General features: G+C 46.3%; 1 pseudogene; it reads right to left on the bottom strand.

Moving 5' to 3' along the window:
* LOC123182792 (uncharacterized) overlaps window positions 1-21,053 on the bottom strand; it is a 70,893-nt pseudogene that overhangs the window by 48,700 nt on the left and 1,140 nt on the right.

Here is a 21,053-nt window from a genome sequence, read left to right as displayed (position 1 = left end):
CTTTTGCATTCTCAAGACGGCTGATTTTGTTGAATTCTTCGGGGCACAATCAGTTGAAGAGGATATCACAAGCTTGAGCATTGTATTGCAGCATCTTCAACTCTTCCGTGGTAGCTTCACGGTTTCGTTCTCTCCCATCAAAGAATTCACCTTGCAAGCCAATACACACAATAGCCCACACGGCGGGGTTATGTCCAAGAATATGCATTTTCATCTTATGCTTCCAACTAGCAAAATTAGTAGCATCAAAGTAAGGACCTCTACGGTGGTAATTTCCCTCGCTAGACGTCATACTCTCCTAGGTTGTGAAACCAAGGCTATGACTACCAAAAGCTATGGAAATCAAAGCAAATGGAGACCAAAGCTCTGATACCACTTGTAGGATCGAAAGTATGTCTAGAGGGGGAGGGTGATTAGACTACTTGACCAAATAAAAACTTATCATTTTCCCAATTTTAGTTCTTGGCAGATTTTAGCAACTTTGGACAAGTCAAGCAATCTTAACACAATTCAAGCAAGCATGCAAAGAGTATATGAGCAACGGAAAGTAAAGCATGCAACTTGCAAGAATGTAAAGGGAAGGGTTTGGAGGATTCGAACGCAATTGGAGACACGGATGTTTTTGTTGTGGTTCCGATAGGTGGTGCTATCATACATCCACGTTGATGGAGACTTCAACCCACGAAGGGTAACGGCTGCACGAGTCCACGGAGGGCTCCACCCACGAAGGGTCCACGAAGAAGCAACCTTGTCTATCCCACCATGGCCGTCGCCCACGAAGGACTTGCCTCACTAGCGGTAGATCTTCACGAAGTAGACGATCTCCTTGCCCTTACAAACTCCTTGGTTCAACTCCACAATCTTGTCGGAGGCTCCCAAGTGACACATAGCCAATCTAGGAGACACCACTCTCCAAGAAGTAACAAATGGTGTGTTGATGATGAACTCCTTGCTCTTGTGCTTCAAATGATAGTCTCCCCAACACTCAACTCTCTCTCACAGGATATGGATTTGGTGGAAAGAAGATTTGAGTGGAAAACAACTTGGGGAAGGCTAGAGATCAAGATTCATATGGTAAGAATGGAATATCTTGGCCTCAACACAAGTGTAGGTGGTTCTCTCTCAGAAAAAGTAAGTTGGAAGTCTAGGTTTGTTCTGATGGCTCTCTCTATGAATGAAGAGGTGGTGGAGGGGTATATATAGCCTCCACACAAAATCTAACCGTTACACACAAAATCTAACCGTTACACACAACTTGCCAATCTCGGTGGGACCGAATTGTTAAACTCGGTCGGACCGATTCAGCAAAGCTAGTGACCGCTAGGAGTTTCGGTGGGACCGACATGCAACTCGGTAGGACCGATATGGTTAGGGTTAGAGCATAACGTAATCTCAGTGAGACCGACTTTGGTAATAAGTTAACCAGAGAGTTGGTCAGGTAAACTCGGTGGGACCGATTCGCTCATTTCGATGAGACCGAAATGTAACAAAAGGGAAATAGAGAGTTTACATTGCAATCTCGGTGGGACCGATCACTCATCTCGGTGGGACCAAAACGTTACAAAGGGAAACAGAGAGATTACAATCCCATCTCGGTGAGACCAAGATCCTATCGGTGAGACCAATTTGCCTAGGGTTTGTGACAGTGGCTATGACATCTGAACTCGGTGGCGCCGGATAGAAAGAATCAATGGGGCCGAGTTTGACTTTTGGTTTAGGTCATATGTGGATGTGAGAAACTAGTTGAGGGCTTTGGAGCATATCACTAAACTTTTTTAGCAAGAGCCTCATTAAGCAACACCTCATCCCTCCTTGATAGTATTGGCTCTTCCTATAGACTCAATGTGATCTTGGATCACTAAAATAGAAATTGTAGAGTCTTGATCTTTGAGCTTGAGCCAATCCTTTTGTCATTAGCATTTTGAGGGGTCCACTTTTCTCATCCAAGCCATGCCAATCATTGAGTTTCCTGAGATGTTAATTTTGAAATAGCATTAGCTCAATGAGCTATATGTTGTTAGGAATTACCAAAACCACCTAGGGATAGTTGCACTTTCAGGCTTCCCTCTACCCCCCTTCCCTCTGTCTCCCACATGCACCGCGCCCGCGTTGTCCACCGTCGTCACAGTCACCGCGCCACCCCCCTCCCGCACGTGTGTTCCTGGAGCCCCGCAGTCGCCACCCATGGACTCACCCTCCCCTGCCTGGCATCGCCGCCTATTGGTGTTGCTTCTCCCCCGCGCTGCTCTGTGACATGTGTCGCGCCCACTGGACGCTCCCAGCCTGCCGCTCCCCAGCGCCAGCACGCCGCCGCTCCTGACGGACCCCCGCCTCCTCCCACGCCGCCCGACTGCGTTTCCTGCCCCGCGCCGCCCCTGTCCGCCACGTCGCCGTCTCCACCTGCCGCGGCCGGTAGGAGGGCCTCGCCGTGGTCACGGCCAACCCACGCACGGCACCCCAGCCTCGCCGCCGGCCCTCCCGCCCGCGCTCGGGTCCAGGCAACCCGGCGCCCGCGCCTGTAACCCCTGCCCAGCGCTCGGTAAGGCCCTGGGCCATTGACACGTGGGGCCCGCCCCTGTTAAAGAATGAAAACAAAAAAGATTAAAAAAATATAATTAATTAATTAATTAAACCTATTTAATTGACCTAATTAGCTAATTAACTTAACTAATATGTTAACTAGACTAATTAACTTGGTTAATTACCTAACAGTCAATGACACGTGGACCCAGTGCACTATTTAGATAGATAAGGTTAGTTTGATCTATCAGGCACTAACATGTGGGTCCCATTGACCCCTTTGGCCAGTCAACGGTCCCAGTTGACTGCTGACTGGGCGGTCAACTAGACCCCACCTGTCAGCCTAAGAGGTGAACTTATGGGTACACTCTCTGTGTACCCGTAGCATTTTACCCATTTTATTTCGAATTTATATAATTCGAGAAATTCATTAAAACTTTGAAAAATCATATAAAATAAACCGTAACTCAGATGGAAAAAGTTTGTACATGAAAGTTTCTCAGAGCGACGAGACAAATCCAGATACGCAGCCCGTTCGTCCGCCACGCATCCCTAGCATAGTGAACACGCAACTTTCCCCCTATGATTCATCTGTCCGAAAACGTGAAACACCAAGGATATTTTCCCGGATGTTTCCCCCCTTCAGCGGTATCACCTCATACCGCATTAGGGCACACCTAGCACCGCTACTTGTCATGTCATGCATCGATATGCATCTGTTTGCATTGTATTCAATGTTTCTTCCCCCTCTTCTCTCGGGTAGACTACGAGACTGACGCCGCTGCTGGTGCTCCGATCGACTACGTTGTTGACGACCCTTCCTTCTTACCAGAGCAACCAGGCAAGCCCCCCTGGATCACCAGATATCTCCTACTCTTCTCTCTACTGCTTGCATTAGGGTAGTGTAGCATGTTACTGCTTTCCGTTAATCATATCCTGATGCATAGCCTGTCATTGTTGCTACAGTTATTGATACCTTACCTGCAATCCTAAATGCTTAGTATAGGATGCTAGTTTATCATCAGTGGCCCTACATTCTTGTACGTCTGCCATGCTATACTATCGGGTCGTGATCACTCGGGAGGTGATCACGGGTATATACTTATATACATCTTATATGATACATGTGGTGACTAAAGTCGGGTCGGCTCGTAGAGTACCCGCGAGTGATTCACGGATTGGGTCCGAAAGGACGTTTGTCCTGACGGCCCTCTGAGTGAACCTTTGTGGCGGAGCGACAGGGTAGGTTGAGACCACCTAGGAGAGAGGTGGGCCTGGCCCTGGTCGGCGTCCGCGGTTATTTCAAAATAACACGCTTATAAAGATCTGGGTATTTGATCTGAGTCTGGCCATTGGGCTATACGCACTAACCAACTACGCAGGAACAGTTATGGGCACTCGACGTCGTGGTATCAGCCGAAGCCTTCTTGACGTCAGCGATTGGGCGGCGCGCGCCGGGTTGGACTGGAGCGCCTGCTCTTGTATAAGGGAGGCTAGGTCTGCTCGCCGGCCTTGTTCGCAACGTGCAGCAGTGCAATGGGTGATAGGCCCAGACCCCTGCACCATAGGATTTAGACCAGCATGCTGACCTCTCTGTTGTGCCTAGGTAGGGCTGCGACGTGTTGATCTTTTGAGGCCGGGTATAACCTAGGAAAGTGTGTCCGGACAAAGGGGGTCGAGCGTGTTGGGAAATGTGGTGCACCCCTGCAGGGAAGTTTATCTATTCGAGTAGTCGTGTCCCTCGGTAAAAGGACGACCCGGAGTTGTACCTTGACCTTATGACAACTAGAACCGGATACTTAATAAAACACATCCTTCCAAGTGCCAGATACAACCGGTGATCGCTACTCACAAGGCGATGAGGGGAGGATCACCGGGTAGGATTATGCTATGCGATGATACTTGGTTAACTTACCATCTACTCTCTTCTACTGCTTCAAGATGGAGGTTGCCAGAAGCGTAGTCTTCGATAGGCCTAGCTATCCCCCTCTTATTCTGGCATTCTGTAGTTCAGTCCACATATACTACCCCCCCTTTCATTGATACCAATGCATATGTAGTCTAGCTCCTTGCTTACGAGTACTTGGATGAGTAGTCACGGTTGCTTTACTCCCCCCTTTCCCCCTTTCTATACCCGATTGTTGCGACGAGACGATGGAGTCCAGGAGCCAGACGCCACCGTCGACGACGACTCCTACTACACTGGAGGTGCCTACTACTACGTGCAGGCCGCTGACGATGACCAGGAGTAGTTTAGGAGGATCCCGGGCAGGAGGCATGCGCCTCTTTCAATATGTATCCCAGTTTGTGCTAGCCTTCTTAAGGCAAACTTGTTTAACTTATGTCTGTACTCAGATATTGTTGCTTTCGCTGACTCGTCTATGATCGAGCTCTTGTATTCAAGCCCTCGAGGCCCCTGGCTTGTAATATGATGCTTGTATGACTTATTTTTATTTGTAGAGTTGTGTTGTGATATCTTCTCGTGAGTCCCTGATCTTGATCATACACGTTTGCGTGTATGATTAGTGTATGATTGAATCGGGGGCGTCACAAGTTGGTATCAGAGCCAACTACCTGTAGGAATCCCCCTTCCATACTCCTTGGCCAAAGTTGAGTCTAGTCGATGAAAATTATTTTACTAACTTGGCTGTGTGGCCCATGGGCCCACGTCGCCATTGGGTGGTATTAAGATCTTTTATTCCTCGTCTATACTCTAGGGCTCTTATCTCTCTTCTATTTGGGTTAAATGAATTTTGCTAAATTTAACATTAGGGTCTCGTGATCACTTTCACCCGGAGAACACCTTATTACCGATGATCGTCTGCTGCACCAGAAGATTCCGAGGTTACTCTACGATGTTCTCCCGAGACACTTGTACCCACCGCCTTTGCAAATTCCCTACCAATGTTATATCCTTATTGATAACTGCATACATCTGGCATTCTTACATTCAATCCCATTGATCTTGTTATTACAAGATGCCCCGAACTGCTCTCCGTTGTTCTGAGAATCCTTTGAGCTTACTGCCTTGCAGTTCTTGCCACATGAATACCCTCTACGGATAATTCCTCGCACTTACTAAGTATCTGCTCTTCCCATGTTGTTCATATGATTCCCAATACACATTGAAATACTATCTGATCTTTCGGTAATCCTCTACCCGCAAATACTTGTATGCTTGCATTATGGTTGCGTTCCATATGGTTAGCAATATTCATAGTATCCCTTGTCATTATCATTTTGAGTCCCTTGATTCATCCTCCCAGCTCATACAACATTTTAAACATGAGCTGGATCTCGACCAATCAAATTGCCATCGATTGTACCCTTAAGGCTATTCTACCTATCCATCCCTAATCAGAGCAGTGCTTCTCATTCCTTGTCTTAGAATTCATGATTCCTTTGCAATTGAGCTTTGAGTAGTCAGTTGTTTCTATAATCTGATCTCCTTGCATTCTTTCTTCCTCTGATATACCGATACTCGCATCATTGTAGACCATAAGACCCCTTGTTGGATTATTATCCGACAGTGTCCTTCATATTCAATAACCTTGTGAACCTTTCCATGGGTATATAATGCCTTTGGTAAATTGTATCCTCTGCTTTGTTAACAATGCTCTACTTTTGAGCTTGTATTATTTACTTCGAAGTTTGTGGTATATGTTCCTAAGAGGCCCAAATGGGTTGAACCTATGCCTTTTCGAATCTATGTGAACCCCAAAACTACTATGGGTCATACTCTACTAGTGTTATGTCAGATAAAATTTCAATATTACAACTTCTTCGAAAATGAGAAGAGAGTGAAAGGTTATGCATTGGAGAAGTGGGAGTCGACCTTGAACTTTGTGTTCATGCCCATGGACCCGATGTGGAACTTATCATGGAAGCTTCTTGCAAAATACTTAATCATTTGGGTAATTCTTTCGGTGTCATTAAATTGGATCCCCTGCAGCTATGGTTCCAACCATATTGTTCTTCTTTGATCCCATTTCTCGGACAAGTTGAAGTACTTGTCTTTTGCAGATTGATGCACCTATCCAACCTTTACTTTGATCTACCATCGAGTATTACACTCTCGTATCTCGAGAATATCTTGGAACCGCATAACTTCTTATGGGTTCTTCATCAATTGATTATTTCTCACTGATTCCATTTTCCTGGGTTCTGGGTTGTCGTCAACCGAGGACACTGATATGTGAACCAATTCCACACTCCAACTCAATAACTCTTAAGTAATTTTCGTTGCTTATGAGTTTATTAATCCTTTAAGTCATTCCTAGCCTGGTCGGCTATATCGTTATCGTGCTAAATTTTAACCGTGCTACCTGGTCCTTATTCCCGGAGCACAACTTTTGACGATGAGCAGAACTTACGGCGATCTTCCTTGTCATATCATTTCACCTTGAACATCAAGCTTGATTATGAGTTTGTGTCGTATCCGTGGTTCCAATAACCCTTCGCTTCACCATTGCTTTTGCTTGATGTCGTCGTTGATCGATTACATCTTCATGAAACCTCTCGACAAATGTATCGTGATCATCATCAACATTCCGAGCTCTTCCAGAATATCAGTCGAATTCTTGATGGGAAATACCATCCTTGCCCCTTGATGATTTCTGTTATCAACGACTACCTTATTTCCTTCGTGTTTTGTGTTATACCTTGAATTCCTTGCTATCCAGCATTTGTTCTTCTTTACCTTGGAGTGTTACCATCTTTTATGTCAAGAATGCTGCGAGAATTTCACCACCTCTCAAGAAATTCTTGATATAGTAATACTTATCGCCATCTCCATTCATTTTTTGTCTCCGTGTTGTTTCTAACCGGAATACCGACAAATGGACCGTGAGGTGTAAAATTCAAAATTTATAGCAACCCTATTGCTTCGAAGTTAATGGTCGACATTTCATTCTTAGACCATTGGTTGTCGAATCATCATTCTAACATTGTTCATGCTACCTAAGCCCATATTCCGGGTGCACCTTTCAACCAATGTTTAATTGGGTATGTTTTCCTCGAGCATACATCATTATACTATTTGATCTGACAAATGTTATCTCCTTGTTCACATAATTGTGGAAATCCATCCTTTGGAAATATTGATGAATTGTCGCTGAGTCCATCAGCCACCTCCTCATCCTCTCCTTGCTTAAATGATGAACTCTTCTTTTGGAACTCGCTTCCATAGTTCATTTCTAGAGAATCTTACAATGACATCTCATCCATTTGTGTTGCACCTTTTCTTCTCAGGCATCCCGAGTCTGAGGTATCCTAACACCAATCAGGTATGTATCTCAGTCAGATATGATGGTTGGAACCTATTTCCAAGAGTTCTAACATTGGTCTTTATAAGACCCGGTAAGGTGATGTCATGCCTAGCACACCTGGACGGAGAACCTTTTGTTATAGTTTCCTATTTAGCAAGGTTAACTATTCTTCCATGAGGAAATTGTAAGACTTATTCTATAAGTTATTCCTAATGAATCCCTTGAGTATCCAAGGTCCGAACTTGCTTGCAGACCATGTCAATCCTATCTTGAAGCATGTCTGTGGTACTTCAATCTTCAATACGAACATTTGAAGCACAAATGCTAAATTTTCTTTATCAAATTATCCAAACATAGTTGTATGGGTAATGTCATGAAATTTCTCTCCCCTTACCTAAAGAGTTTTCTACATTATACCCTATCATGGATATCATGCTCTGCTTGCTCTTGGAAAGGATATACCCTTGAAATATGTGTTTAAACACCTTTTCCTTTCCATTGTTTTGTTTAGTCTAATGATCACCTTTTTCTTCCCATTGTTTTGTTTAATCTTTCTTGTAACCTAACATATCTAAGCAGTGGTAATTCCCTGCTTATGTAAACACCTCGATGTACAAACTCTGTCAGAAGACCTTGTTACTATTGTTGATGACATTTCGGTAGCCGCCGATGGACAAGAACTTTGCCTATTGGTCTGCCTTGTCTTAACGAGCAGGAAAATGGTTCTGTTCGTCTCTCGCCCTTGGTGCCAACGTTGTTGCCAACATAACTGACAGGTTGTCCTCTGACCTGCCTTGCCATCATGGCCATGCAAAATGTTAGCGCCTCCCTACTTTTAACTCACATGGTGGGCCCATAACCCACAGTTCCACAAGATCGAAACCTGACTCTCTTGTACATCCCCGCCCCCAAGGTTATTCCTCATGCTTGGCTTTGTATGTAAATCATGACCCACTTACCTAGTGATCTATTCTAGTATCAGAAGAAATACTTATTCTCGATGCTTTGAACCCCTTTCACACTGTTTTAGACATCGAACGATTGTCCATCCGCTTGAAGCTTCTTATTACTCCTTACCTTGCTCTCGATGACTTTCCTGAATTTCAACCCGAGAGATGCCTCTCTGCCATGTTCACTGAAATAGCCCCCAGGTACCTACCTTGTGTTGAGCTCCGTCCTTCCCGAGTCTTTCCCCCTTACTCTACCTCCTAAATCTCGGGACGAGATTTCTTGTAGTGGAGGAGAATTGTGACGCCCAGATAATCAAGCTACAGTAACTCTCTACTAATGAAGCTACGTCACCATGATTACGGTTGTTAAACTCGCGATGATTCAAACCCACTCAATGTTCAAAACAAAAATGGAGTCAACGGTAGAAGTTTTCAAATGTTGAAGCTAAAATGTTCAAAGTGTGGCAAATGATCACCGGATATTTTTCATGATGAAACCTTTTTCTTTAAGTATCTAATTGCCCAAAAACAATTAAACAGGGCCACGATAATAATTTAAATGCTTTTCTAAATTATTAAAATTTCCAAAACTTTCCATTTACCACTCAAACTTTTTGTGGGAGTGCTATATATTGCAATGGTAATAACATGACCAGTTGTATATTTTACAAAAGCCAAATAGTGGCTAAAGAAAATACAAGACAGAAGAAAAGGTGAAAATAGAAAAGAAAACAAATAAAATCTAAAGTGCCATGTGCACTTGGGCCTACTAGCATTAGTGACAGCACAGCCCACCAAGCCGCCATCTCCAACCTCTGTTCACAGAGGGCGTCATGGACGCACACGCCGCGTCCATGGCCATGGATGGCCACATGGCGTCCATCCCGTGCCTCCCCTGGTGGATAAGGCCACCCCAAAGCCTTGCTCATCTACCCCCGTCGCTCACTCCCTCTCCCTTGTCTGATCCAGCCACACTCACGAGCCACCATCGTCGTGCCACCATCGCTGTCGCGGTTATCGACCTCCCGCTCGCCTAAAAATTTGTCCGGAAGGACCGCCGTCGACCACTTCTTCCTCCTTGGTACTTCGTTCATCGAGAACACAACCACAACGACGGCATTGACCGGCTCCCCCAACCTCGGTCGCCACCATCTCACCGTCGTCCCGCAAGCTCCGGCCGTCCCCAACCCCCTCGAGCTCATCCACGACCACCCCGTAGTGAGCCCTCCTCCGGTTCCCCGCTTCCCCTCCTGTTTTCTTCTTGGCGTAGGCCGCCGGATCCTCCTACGACCAAGTTCGCGCTCGCCATGCCCGATCTGCGTCCCGTGCCTGCCTTCGCCCTAGCTGCGACTTGCATGTGCGTGCACGCCTGCGTGCCCACCCTCTGCTCTGTTGTAGCCGCTCCTTGTCGCGCCGTTGCTGTTGTCGCCGTGCAACGCACGCATCTACTGCTGCATCCGGCGGCCCACTGCTGCTACCACTGCCTTGCACAGCCGCTCACGCCACCCGCCCATGGCGGGCTCGCTCGTCGCTCGTTCGTTCGCACGCGCCCGGCCGCCCTGCCTCCTGCGCTGCCTCGCCGCCCCCTTCTCACGTCGCAAGTGAGGCTTCCCTCTACCCCCTCTTCCCTCTGTCGCCCACACGCATCGCGCCCGCGCTGTCCACTGTCGCCGCAGTCACCGCGCCACCCCCCTCCCCGCGTGTCCCTGGAGCCCCACGGTCGCCACCCATGGCCTCACCCTCCCCTGCCTGGCATCGCCGCCTACTGCTGCTGCTTCTCCCCCGCGCTGCTCTGTGGCGTGCGTCGTGCCCACTGGCCGCTCCCCAGCGCCAGCGCGCCGCCACTAACCCGTGCACCATCCCCGTGCGCACCCACCGCCGCCACTCCCGCCAGACCCCCGGCTCTGCCCGCGCCGCCCGACTACGTTTCCTGCCCCGCGCCGCCCCTGTCTGCCGCGCGCGCTCATCGCCGTCTTCGCCTGCCGCGGCCGGTTGGAGGGCCACGCCGTGGTCACGGCTAACCTGCGCTCGGCGCCCCAGCCTCGCCGCCGGTCCTCCCGCCCGCGCCCGGGTCCAGGCGACCCGGCGCCCGCGCCCGTAACCCCTGCCCAGCGCCCGCTAAGGCCCTAGGCCATTGACACGTGGGGCCCACCCCTGTTAAAGAATGAAAACAAAAAAACATTAAAGAAATATAATTAATTAATTAATTAATTAAACCTGTTTAATTAACCTAATTAGCTAATTAACTTAACTAATCCGTTAACTAGACTAATTAACTTGATTAATTACCTAACTATCAATGACACGTGGACCCAGTGCACTATTTAGATAAATAAGGTTAGTTTAATCTATCAGCCACTAACATGTGGGTCCTGTTGACCCCTTTGACCAGTCAACTGCCCCAGTTGACTGCTGCTGGGCGGTCAGCTGGACCCCACCTGTCAGCCTAAGAGGTGAACGTATGGGTACACTCTCTGTGTACCCGTAGCATTTTACGCATTTTATTTCGAATTTATATAATTCCAAAAATTCATTAAAACTTTGAAAAATCATATAAAATAAACCGTAGCTCAGATGGAAAAAGTTTGTACATGAAAGTTGCTCAGAACGACGAGACGAATCCGGATACGCAGCCCGTTCGTCCGCCACGCATCCCTAGCATAGCGAACACACAACTTTCCCCCTCTGATTCATCTGTCCGAAAACGCGAAACAGCAGGGATATTTTCCCGGATGTTTCTCCCCTTCACCGGTATCACCTCATACCGTGTTAGGGCACACCTAGCACCGCTACTTGTCATGTCATGCATCGATATGCATCTGTTTGCATTGTATTCATTGTTTCTTCCCTCTCTTCTCTCCGGTAGACTACGAGACTGACGCCGGTGCTGGTGCTCCGATCGACTACGTTGTTGACGACCCTTCCTTCTTGCCAGAGCAACCAGGCAAGCCCCCTGGATCACCAGATATCGCCTACTCTTCTCTCTACTGCTTGCATTAGAGTAGTGTAGCATGTTACTGCTTTCCGTTAATCATATCCTGATGCATAGCCTGTCATTGTTGCTACAGTTATTGATACCTTACCTACAATCCTAAATGCTTAGTATAGGATGCTAGTTTATCATCAGTGGCCCTACATTCTTGTCCGTCCACCATGCTATACTATCGGGCCGTGATCACTCAGGAGGTGATCACGGGTATATACTTATATACATCTTATATGGTACCTGTGGTGACTAAAGTCGGGTCGGCTCATAGAGTACCCGCGAGTGATTCACGGATTGGGTCCGAAAGGACGTTTGTCCTGACGGCCCTCTGAGTGAACCTTTGTGGCGGAGCGACAGGGTAGGTTGAGACCACCTAGGAGAGAGGTGGGCCTGGCCCTGGTCGGCGTCCGCGGTTATTTCAAAATAACATGCTTATAGAGATCTGGGTATTTGATCTGAGTCTGGCCATTGGCCTATACGCACTAACCAACTACGCGGGAACAGTTATGGGCACTCGACGTCGTGGTATTAGCCGAAGCCTTCTTGACGTCAGCGACTGGGCGGCACACGCCGTGTTGGACTGGAATGCCTGCTCTTGTATAACGGAGGCTAGGTCTGCTCGCCGGCCGTGTTCGCAACGTGCAGGTGTGCAATGGGCGATGGGCCCAGACCCCTGCGCCATAGGAATAGACTGGCGTGATGACCTCTCTGTTGTGCCTAGGTAGGGCTGCGACGTGTTGATCTTCCGAGGCCGGGCATGACCCAGGAAAGTGTGTCCGGACAAAGGGGATCGAGCGTGTTGGGAAATGTGGTGCACCCCTGCAGGGAAGTTTATCTATTCAAGTAGCCGTGTCCCTCGGTAAAAGGATGACCCGGAGTTGTACCTTGACCATATGATAACTAGAACCGGATACTTAATAAAACACATCCTTCCAAGTGCCAGATACAACCGGTGATCGTTCTCTCACAAGGAGACGAGGGGAGGATCACCGGGTAGGATTATGCTATGCGATGATACTTGGTTAACTTACCATCTACTCTTTTCTACTGCTTTAATATGGAGGTTGCCAGAAGCGTGGTCTTCGCTACGCCTAGCTATCCCCCTCTTATTCTGGCATTCTGTAGTTCAGTCCACATATACTACCCCCCTTTCATTGATACCAATGCATATGTAGTGTAGCTCCTTGCTTGCGAGTACTTTGGATGAGTACTCACGGTTGCTTTTCTCCCCCTTTTCCCCCTTTCTATACCCGATTGTTGCGACCAGACGATGGAGTCCAGGAGCCAGACGCCACTGTCGACGACGACTCCTACTACACTGGAGGTGCCTACTACTACGTGCAGGACGCTGACGATGACCAGGAGTAGTTTAGGAGGATCACAGGCATGAGGCATGCGCCTCTTTCGATATGTATCCCAGTTTGTGCTAGCCTTCTTAAGGCAAACTTGTTTAACTTATGTCTGTACTCAGATATTGTTGCTTCCGCTGACTCGTCTATGATCGAGCTCTTGTATTCGAGCCCTCGAGGCCCCTGGCTTGTAATATGATGCTTGTATGACTTATTTTTATTTGTAGAGTTGTGTTGTGATATCTTCACGTGAGTCCCTGATCTTAATTGTACATGTTTGCGTGTATGATTAGTGTACGATTGAATCGGGGGCGTCACAATGTATCCCCCAACTTACGCCTTGGACTATATATACTTGTCCCTTAGCTCCGTACTAGGGTCAGCACTAGTTTAGCTCATATGTGAGATAGAGCTTTGCTCATCCATTACGGATCTACTCCACAAGAGGGACCGCGGCCCCTCTTCGAAGAAGATCCCCTTGGACCCCTCTTGGGTGGCCCCATCAAGACCTCCTCACGGAGAAGAACTGGTTACCCTCTGTGTCGTCCTTTGTTGGATTTGGATCGTGTGTCTCTTTATGTTTCGAGGATCTAGCACATGTGTGACCGTATCTTGTTGGTTTGAGTGATTCTCTCGTGTTTCCCCCCGTTTTCTTCGTGTTCTTTGCGGGATCCGCTCCTTTCATGAAAAATCGGCCATCTAGAGTTCCACCCTACATCATCTTGGTATCATGAGCCACGTTGATCATGATTTCAGAGCCTCCCCTCTTTGTTTTCTAGCTTGATTTTGTTGAGTTCTTCCCCAATTTCGAAAATCCCCACAAAAAATAGCCTCAATTTTTTTTGTGATTTTTTGGTGTGATGAAGTTTTGTTGGATTTGATCCATGGATTCGTTGTGTCTTGAGTAGATTTAGCATCTCCCCAAGTTTCCCCACCTTCCATCCACAAAATCTCCGCAATTTTGCCCTTGAAATCATCCATTTCCGCCCCCAAAATTCGCCCGATCCAGTTCTGCGAATTTTCCTGACACCAGGGGTACTTCCGCCCCCCAAGCGGTACTACCGTTGAGCACCACAAGCGGTACTACCACCCTTCCAAGCGGTACCTCCGCCCCTCCTAGTTTCAGCCTCGGCTGATTGATAGTTTTGACTATAACTAATTCATCCGGAGTCCGATTTTCGCGTTCTTTAGCTTGTTGAGTAGCTATTGACATCCCCCATCTATGTAGATAGGTTACAACACCATTTGACTCCATCAAATTTTCGGCATTTTGTCATCTTTGCCTACGGCCACCACCATATCATCTGCATAACCACCACCGACTTCCGCAACCTAACCCATATTGATCCCCATAGCATTAGTGGTTGTTTGAGTTGTGATTTGAGTCTCCTAAGGTGTTTAGGATACTTAGGGACGGTTGCTTCTTCATCAACCACCACCATAACTTCCGCATAGGCTTGCCCACCATACACTTCCGCCACCCAAACTTAACCAATTTTGTTAGTGTTGTGAGTTGTGTCTCCTAAGGTGTTTCGGCTACTTATGGACCATGCTTCCAACTCCGATACCGTATGTAACCCTTCATACCCTTCCGCCACCTTAACCCATTTTTGACCGGGTTTCCACCATAACTTCCGCAACCACCACCGCATTCCCGCTACCGCCATTTTGACATTTGACATTTGAGATTTTGAGTTCGTGGTTTTTCCGTTTCCTAAGGTGTTTCGGCTAATTAGGGATGGGTCTACATCGACAACACCGCCACTCATCATCGCCACGAGGTCGTCATCGACTTTTACCACTTCACCATCATCCGTCCGTGGCTTACAAACGAGAAACCCTCGACGGTAACCTCCATATCATCTTGGTATCATGGTATCCCTCCATTGTATATTCCCTTGCCATTGCATTGATAACCCCTAGCCCATTTTGCGTCACTTGCCTACCGAGACTAGCCATTTGAGTATTGTCGGCAACGTTACTTGTGCACATTAGTGATCTACACCATACATTGCATACATACCATATCATATTGGTATCATATCATCCCTTGTGTCACAAGATTGTTCCCATATATACCCAATTGCTATCTTGGTTTATGCATTTCGCAAAGTGGCATACAAAAAAAGAATAAGCTTTTAAGAAAAAGAGATAGAGCAAAGAAGCTTGTAAGAAAGTGTCATAGCATCATACCACATTGCATATAAGATTGTCATATCCGATCATCTTGAATAATCTTGTGCTAAAGCACTGAAACATACATACATAACATACTTGGGATAGAAGTTCATACATTTTGTATCTTATAGGTTCTGCACAAGTGTCGTATCCGCCTATAGAACAATCATGCTAGCGTCTCTCTTGAGTTGTGAAACGCGAGCGTTTCCGTGGATTCCACATTTTGTGCTCATTCCTTGGTTGCACGACCCCATTTATCTATCCTTGTGTGTGTTTCCATGTGTCATATTTGCTATTGGTCTACTTGTTACATTTGCGAATTTGTGAATCTCTTTCAATATTATTGACTCTTGCTAACATTTTTCATCAAATTTTTGTGCCACTATCCTCACCGAGCTCCACCATTAGCCTTATTTGTGTAGGTGTGAGAAACCGACAAGAATTGATACCAATTGTGCCATTTTCTTTTTACATCATTGAGTGATCATTGATCCATCTTCAACATCGGTCAAGGTACATTTTATATAGTTCTTCTCCTTTCTCCACTCATATTTGCTCGAGTATTGTGATGGATAGGCAAGGCATTTCATCTCCCGTCTTTCACAACAACGACGGCGTGAACAACTACATCACCAAAGCGTCAATTTTCGATCTACAATGACAAATGCAAGGTGCACAATCAAGATTGCGAGAGCGCATCGAGAACCTCTCCATCGACATTCGTCACTCCGAAGCAAGGAAAAGGGACTACATCGACAACAAGCTTTCCGCACAAAAGGAGGAGCAAGATGCAAGGATGAGGAGATTCGTACCTTGTTGATCAACCGTTCTTCCCCTTCATCATCCTCAAGGCGGTGACATTCAAGTCACAAGTCTTCGGAGCGCAAAAATGATGCAAGCGCAAGTCGTCCATGTCCACATCTCCATGGCGACCACCATCACGTTCGTGATCCACATCATCATGAAGGGCAAATCACCTCCAAGCATCATGTGCACGACGACAACAAACGACATCTACTACGAGCTCAAGCACGACAACGACACCATCATCACGAAGATGCTCATCAAGTGCAAATGCACAAGTCCCAGCAAGCCCTACTTCATGCCAAGTCCAAACTTCATGAGCACAAGAGAAGACCGTGAGACACCACCAAAAGAATGCGATGAAGAGAAGACCGCGAGACACCACCAAAAGAATGTGATGACTACTACCACCACCACTTCGGCATCTTCGCCAAGTGCTATCAAGGCATCTTCGCCTTTGGACGTACGACATCTTCGCCTACTTCCCGGGAGTTCGCCTACATCGACATCTTCAACAACGAGGTGACCACCTACGAGCGAGGGCGACACTTCCATCTTCGGAAGCCCCTCAAGGAAGATGGTTGAGCATGGGAAATTCCCGTCGATCATGGAGTCGAGCTACGAGGTGCCACATCATATGGGCCTCCTACAACAAGACGGCGACAAGACGGTCGAGCAAGGGCCATCCCCTTCGACCACGACAACGAGTGCGAACATCTTCAACAACATGAACACGGCACCCCAACGGGACTCATACTCCAAGTCAAGCTACGAGACCGCACATGAGACCTTATCTTTGATCTTAGAGGAGAGTGATGATGTGCCATCTTCGGCTTTCATCCACGGCTACGACTACGACATGATTGAGCATGGAGACATTTGCACCTACATCTCTCCGACACCCACATATGAAGAGATGCCCCAATTGCCATGTGAGGAGAGCCACCACCCCATGAGTGAGATGAGTGACTCCACTATACGTGACATTGAGAGCATTTTTTATGAGAGGATGAGTGTGATCACCACTAGCCCCACACATGAGAGCATGCCACACATCTTATGTGAGGTTGAGAGCCATTTGAGTGACTCCACCAACCATATGAGTGAGAGCATCATACTGGGAGTGAGTGAGCCACAACACTTAGTGAGTGAGGTAGTTGACACGGCATGTGAGGCCACTATAATTTCTAATGACTTACCCTGTACTCCTAGTTTGTTTTCTTGTTTGGTGCTAGGTCTCCTACATGACGACACGCCTATCCTCGACGAGTCCATACCTCCAATGGAGACGATGATGGCCATGACGGACGATGATGCACCCCCACATGGTTCCATCAAGATGAAGATGACCACGACTCGGTCTTCGACACCTCACCTACAACACATGAGCGATGCTCCAAAGGTAACATAGATGATGGTGCTTCTCTTGTCCCACTAGTGTACTATCTCACCAATGATTGCTTGCATGATGTTGATCCACCTATTCCCATGCTTCATGCTAGTTCGAATTCCTCATGTCATGGCTTACCTGTTTACGATGAATATGATGATGAGCATGTTGATTTGCCTAGTTGTGATGCTATGCTCCATAGGATATCATGTGAAAATTCTATTGGTCACATCATGTTTGATAATCCTTTAAACTTGTCTTATGCTATGAGTGAGATTTTCCATATTGCATCATTTCAATCTCAACATAGTAACTATGCATGCCCCATTAAAATAAATCTCATTTGCACTTATGGCATAGATGACGAGATGATGGTCATTGGCTTTTGTTTTTCATGTGATGATATTGCTATGATTCCTTTACATGATTTGCGCAATTCATCAACTATGCCATGCCATGATCACATTGTTCCGAATATGCTTTGTTTTGGATGTTGTCAATTTTCTCCATGTGATGTTTCTACTAATACTAATGAGGAGACCCCCATAGTTTCCTCATACATATTAGGAGATTTTGTTGCATTCCATACTTTGCATGATTCCCATAATTGTGTGCACCGTATGCATTCCATGAATAACAATGCTCTACATATTTCGCATGATGCATTACACAATTTGAGTCTCCATTATGCTATACATAACAATAAACCTTTCATGATGGATGACATGTTTATATATCACCCATCTCATTTATTTGAGCATTGGCTGTTTTGTGCTAACCAACACATGCACGCGCGCATCATGATGAATGATGTGTACATATACCACGCACACACAATTTTCCCTTTGTCTTTGTTTTGTGTAGGTACTCACGTATACTCGTCAACCTCTCAATCCCAAGAGTTGACAAAACAAGCTCTTTAGAGCAATGATGACTTGGGATCCCGTGGATTATCATTCCCACCATTCCCTTCGTGCAAGGACTACACGCATCTCTTCTACTTGGATCTCACACGGCTATGGACAACAAACCACTTGTTACATTATGCCCATTTTATCGTGTTCACTTTGCATGTTATGCCTCTTTACATGACTTTGACATGCAATTGTGACCCTTGCTTGCATCTACCCGTGATTCACCATTATGCTACTCCTATGTGTATTTACATGTTTGGCTGAGATCCTTGTTGCTATTGCCATGTTTACCATGTGCCACATGCTATTGATGCTTGTTGTGTTGGGAGAGTCATGATGTCCCATTGCTATTCACATATGGCCTCTCGCCAATACATTGATAATATTTTGCTCATATCTTGCTTTCATGCTTGTGATATGGCATGTGCATTATACATGCTCTCTATTGCACACATGACATGCTTGTCGTGATTCCTCCTAGTATGTTGTATATTCGCACTACTAGCTTGCTTTACTTGGTCATTATGATTGCTTGCTTTGTCGCATCACCCATGTTCCATTCTTACTTGCTTTCTTGGATTAATGACATATATGTTGATGCCTCTCACTTGATTTGTCATGATCATTGTCTTTCGTCTCCATTAGTTGCATCTCTCATATCACCTTGTATTGAGTGCCAACTTGCTATGCTTATTGATCATGGAGACTTGGCCATATTACTTGGGAATCATGCTTGTTTCCTTGAGCCTATTGTATTTGGTTGTTCTTGCATCATATGCCTCCATACTATGAAATGCTCACTTGTCCTTTTTTATGATGAGCATGATGCATACACTTGTTGGGCATCTTACCACATGAATGATAGGTTTTGCATTTCCGCTACCCTCATTTGTTTTTCTGAGTGTTTGTCATGTTCTTTCATTTCGATGGATTCACAAGGCATTACCATCATGAGACATATTGGTTATGTGAAGGCATACATGATGTGCAACTCCGACATCTTTGGGAACATTCATGAAGTGAACTCCTTCCCTTTGAGCCATCCTCAAGTACGCATATTGGATGGATCACTCTTTCATTGTTGTTTCCTTCTTGTTGTCTACATGATACATCTCGCGCATGGAGGAGCGACATTGGAGATTGGCTCTATGGACCTTCACACTGAGGAGCACTCGCACTTATTGTATGCACCTTCAGAACTCCACTTATGCCATGACATCGAGCATTGGTACATCAATACTCCTTTGACACATTGCACCAACACCCACATATTTGTTGATCGCGTGTTCAATTGTCATGCTCGATGGACATCTCATACTCATAACAAATTTGCATGGATTGATTTACATTATGATTGCCTTGTTTCATCTTGTATCCCCATGTCATCCATGATATATGAGCTTGTGCACTTCCTTAGCAAATTTGTTGTGATCTTCCTTGATGACATATTCATATATCATGATCATATTGCCTACCATCAATTGCATGACAACATAATCACATTGAGCATCCATTGACATGTTCATGCTTTTCATAAACCAGCCCACTATGACATCATTTTGCATCATGGTTGTGTTGATCATATTCAAAATACATTAGTGTGCACAATGAATGTTTTTGCTCCCATGAATGCTTTGCATATCATTCTATATCATCTTGATAAGCTTCATGTGATTTGTCACGAAGAATCTTGCCGAACGGACTAATTTTTACATGATGGACACTTGTATTTCCGAGTGTTGTTTGTGTTTGCTCTTTTTGCATGTATACCACTCCGGTGACACCTTAGAGTACTTGGATTGCGCAATGTCTTCAACTCCGTCCAACTACAAGTCTGTCCACAACAACCGTTTCCATGGTGATGAGGATCATGATCTGAGGTCGGATCTTTTCCAAGGGAGGGGAGGTGATGCGGAACATCCTATGATCATCCCCATGTACACTACGAGTATTCCCCAAGCCCCAAGTGGACATACGATGAGACCCCCAACATGTGCCATTGGACACAAGGTGAACTCTCTCCTTGTTCAACTTACCTTGGACCCACATGAGACATGGCTACTACCTCAAACAAAGACACTTTGTGTGCCTAGGTACCAAGGAACCAACAAGGAGAAGGAATAGTGCAAGATGGACACCAAGAGCATGGACAGGGATTTTCCCAACGCGGAGATAGAGGTACTACCGGTCAACTACCGCCCAACTATCGGTCGACCGGTACAACCGCCCAACTACCGGTCAACTACCGGTCAAGCTTCTGTGATCGACCGGTGCAAGGCCGGTACAGCACCAGAATAACCGCTATATTCGCTAAAACCGGTACTACCGGCCCCATGACCGATACTATCTCCCTTCCTGCGTGCGGTTGAAGGGGTTTCACCCATGTATCCCCCAACTTACCCCTTGGACTATATATACTTGTCCCTTAGCTCTGTACTAGGGTCAGCACTGGTTTAGCTCATATGTGAGATAGAGCTTTGCTCTTCCATTACGGATCTACTCCACGAGAGAGATCGCGGCCCCTCTTCGAAGAAGATCCCCTTGGATTCAAGACCCCCTCTTGGGTGGCCCCATCAAGATCTCCTCACGAAGAAGAACCGGTTACGCTATGTATCGTCCTTTGTTGGATTTGGATCGTGTATCTCTTTGTGTTTCGAGGATCTAGCACATGTGTGACCGTATCTTGTTGGTTTGA

This window comes from Triticum aestivum, chromosome 1A, assembly GCF_018294505.1.
Source record: "Triticum aestivum cultivar Chinese Spring chromosome 1A, IWGSC CS RefSeq v2.1, whole genome shotgun sequence".
Lineage (NCBI taxonomy): Eukaryota > Viridiplantae > Streptophyta > Magnoliopsida > Poales > Poaceae > Triticum > Triticum aestivum.
The sequence above is the reverse complement of the archived record's forward strand: the minus strand, read 5'-3'. Positions and strand labels throughout refer to the sequence as shown.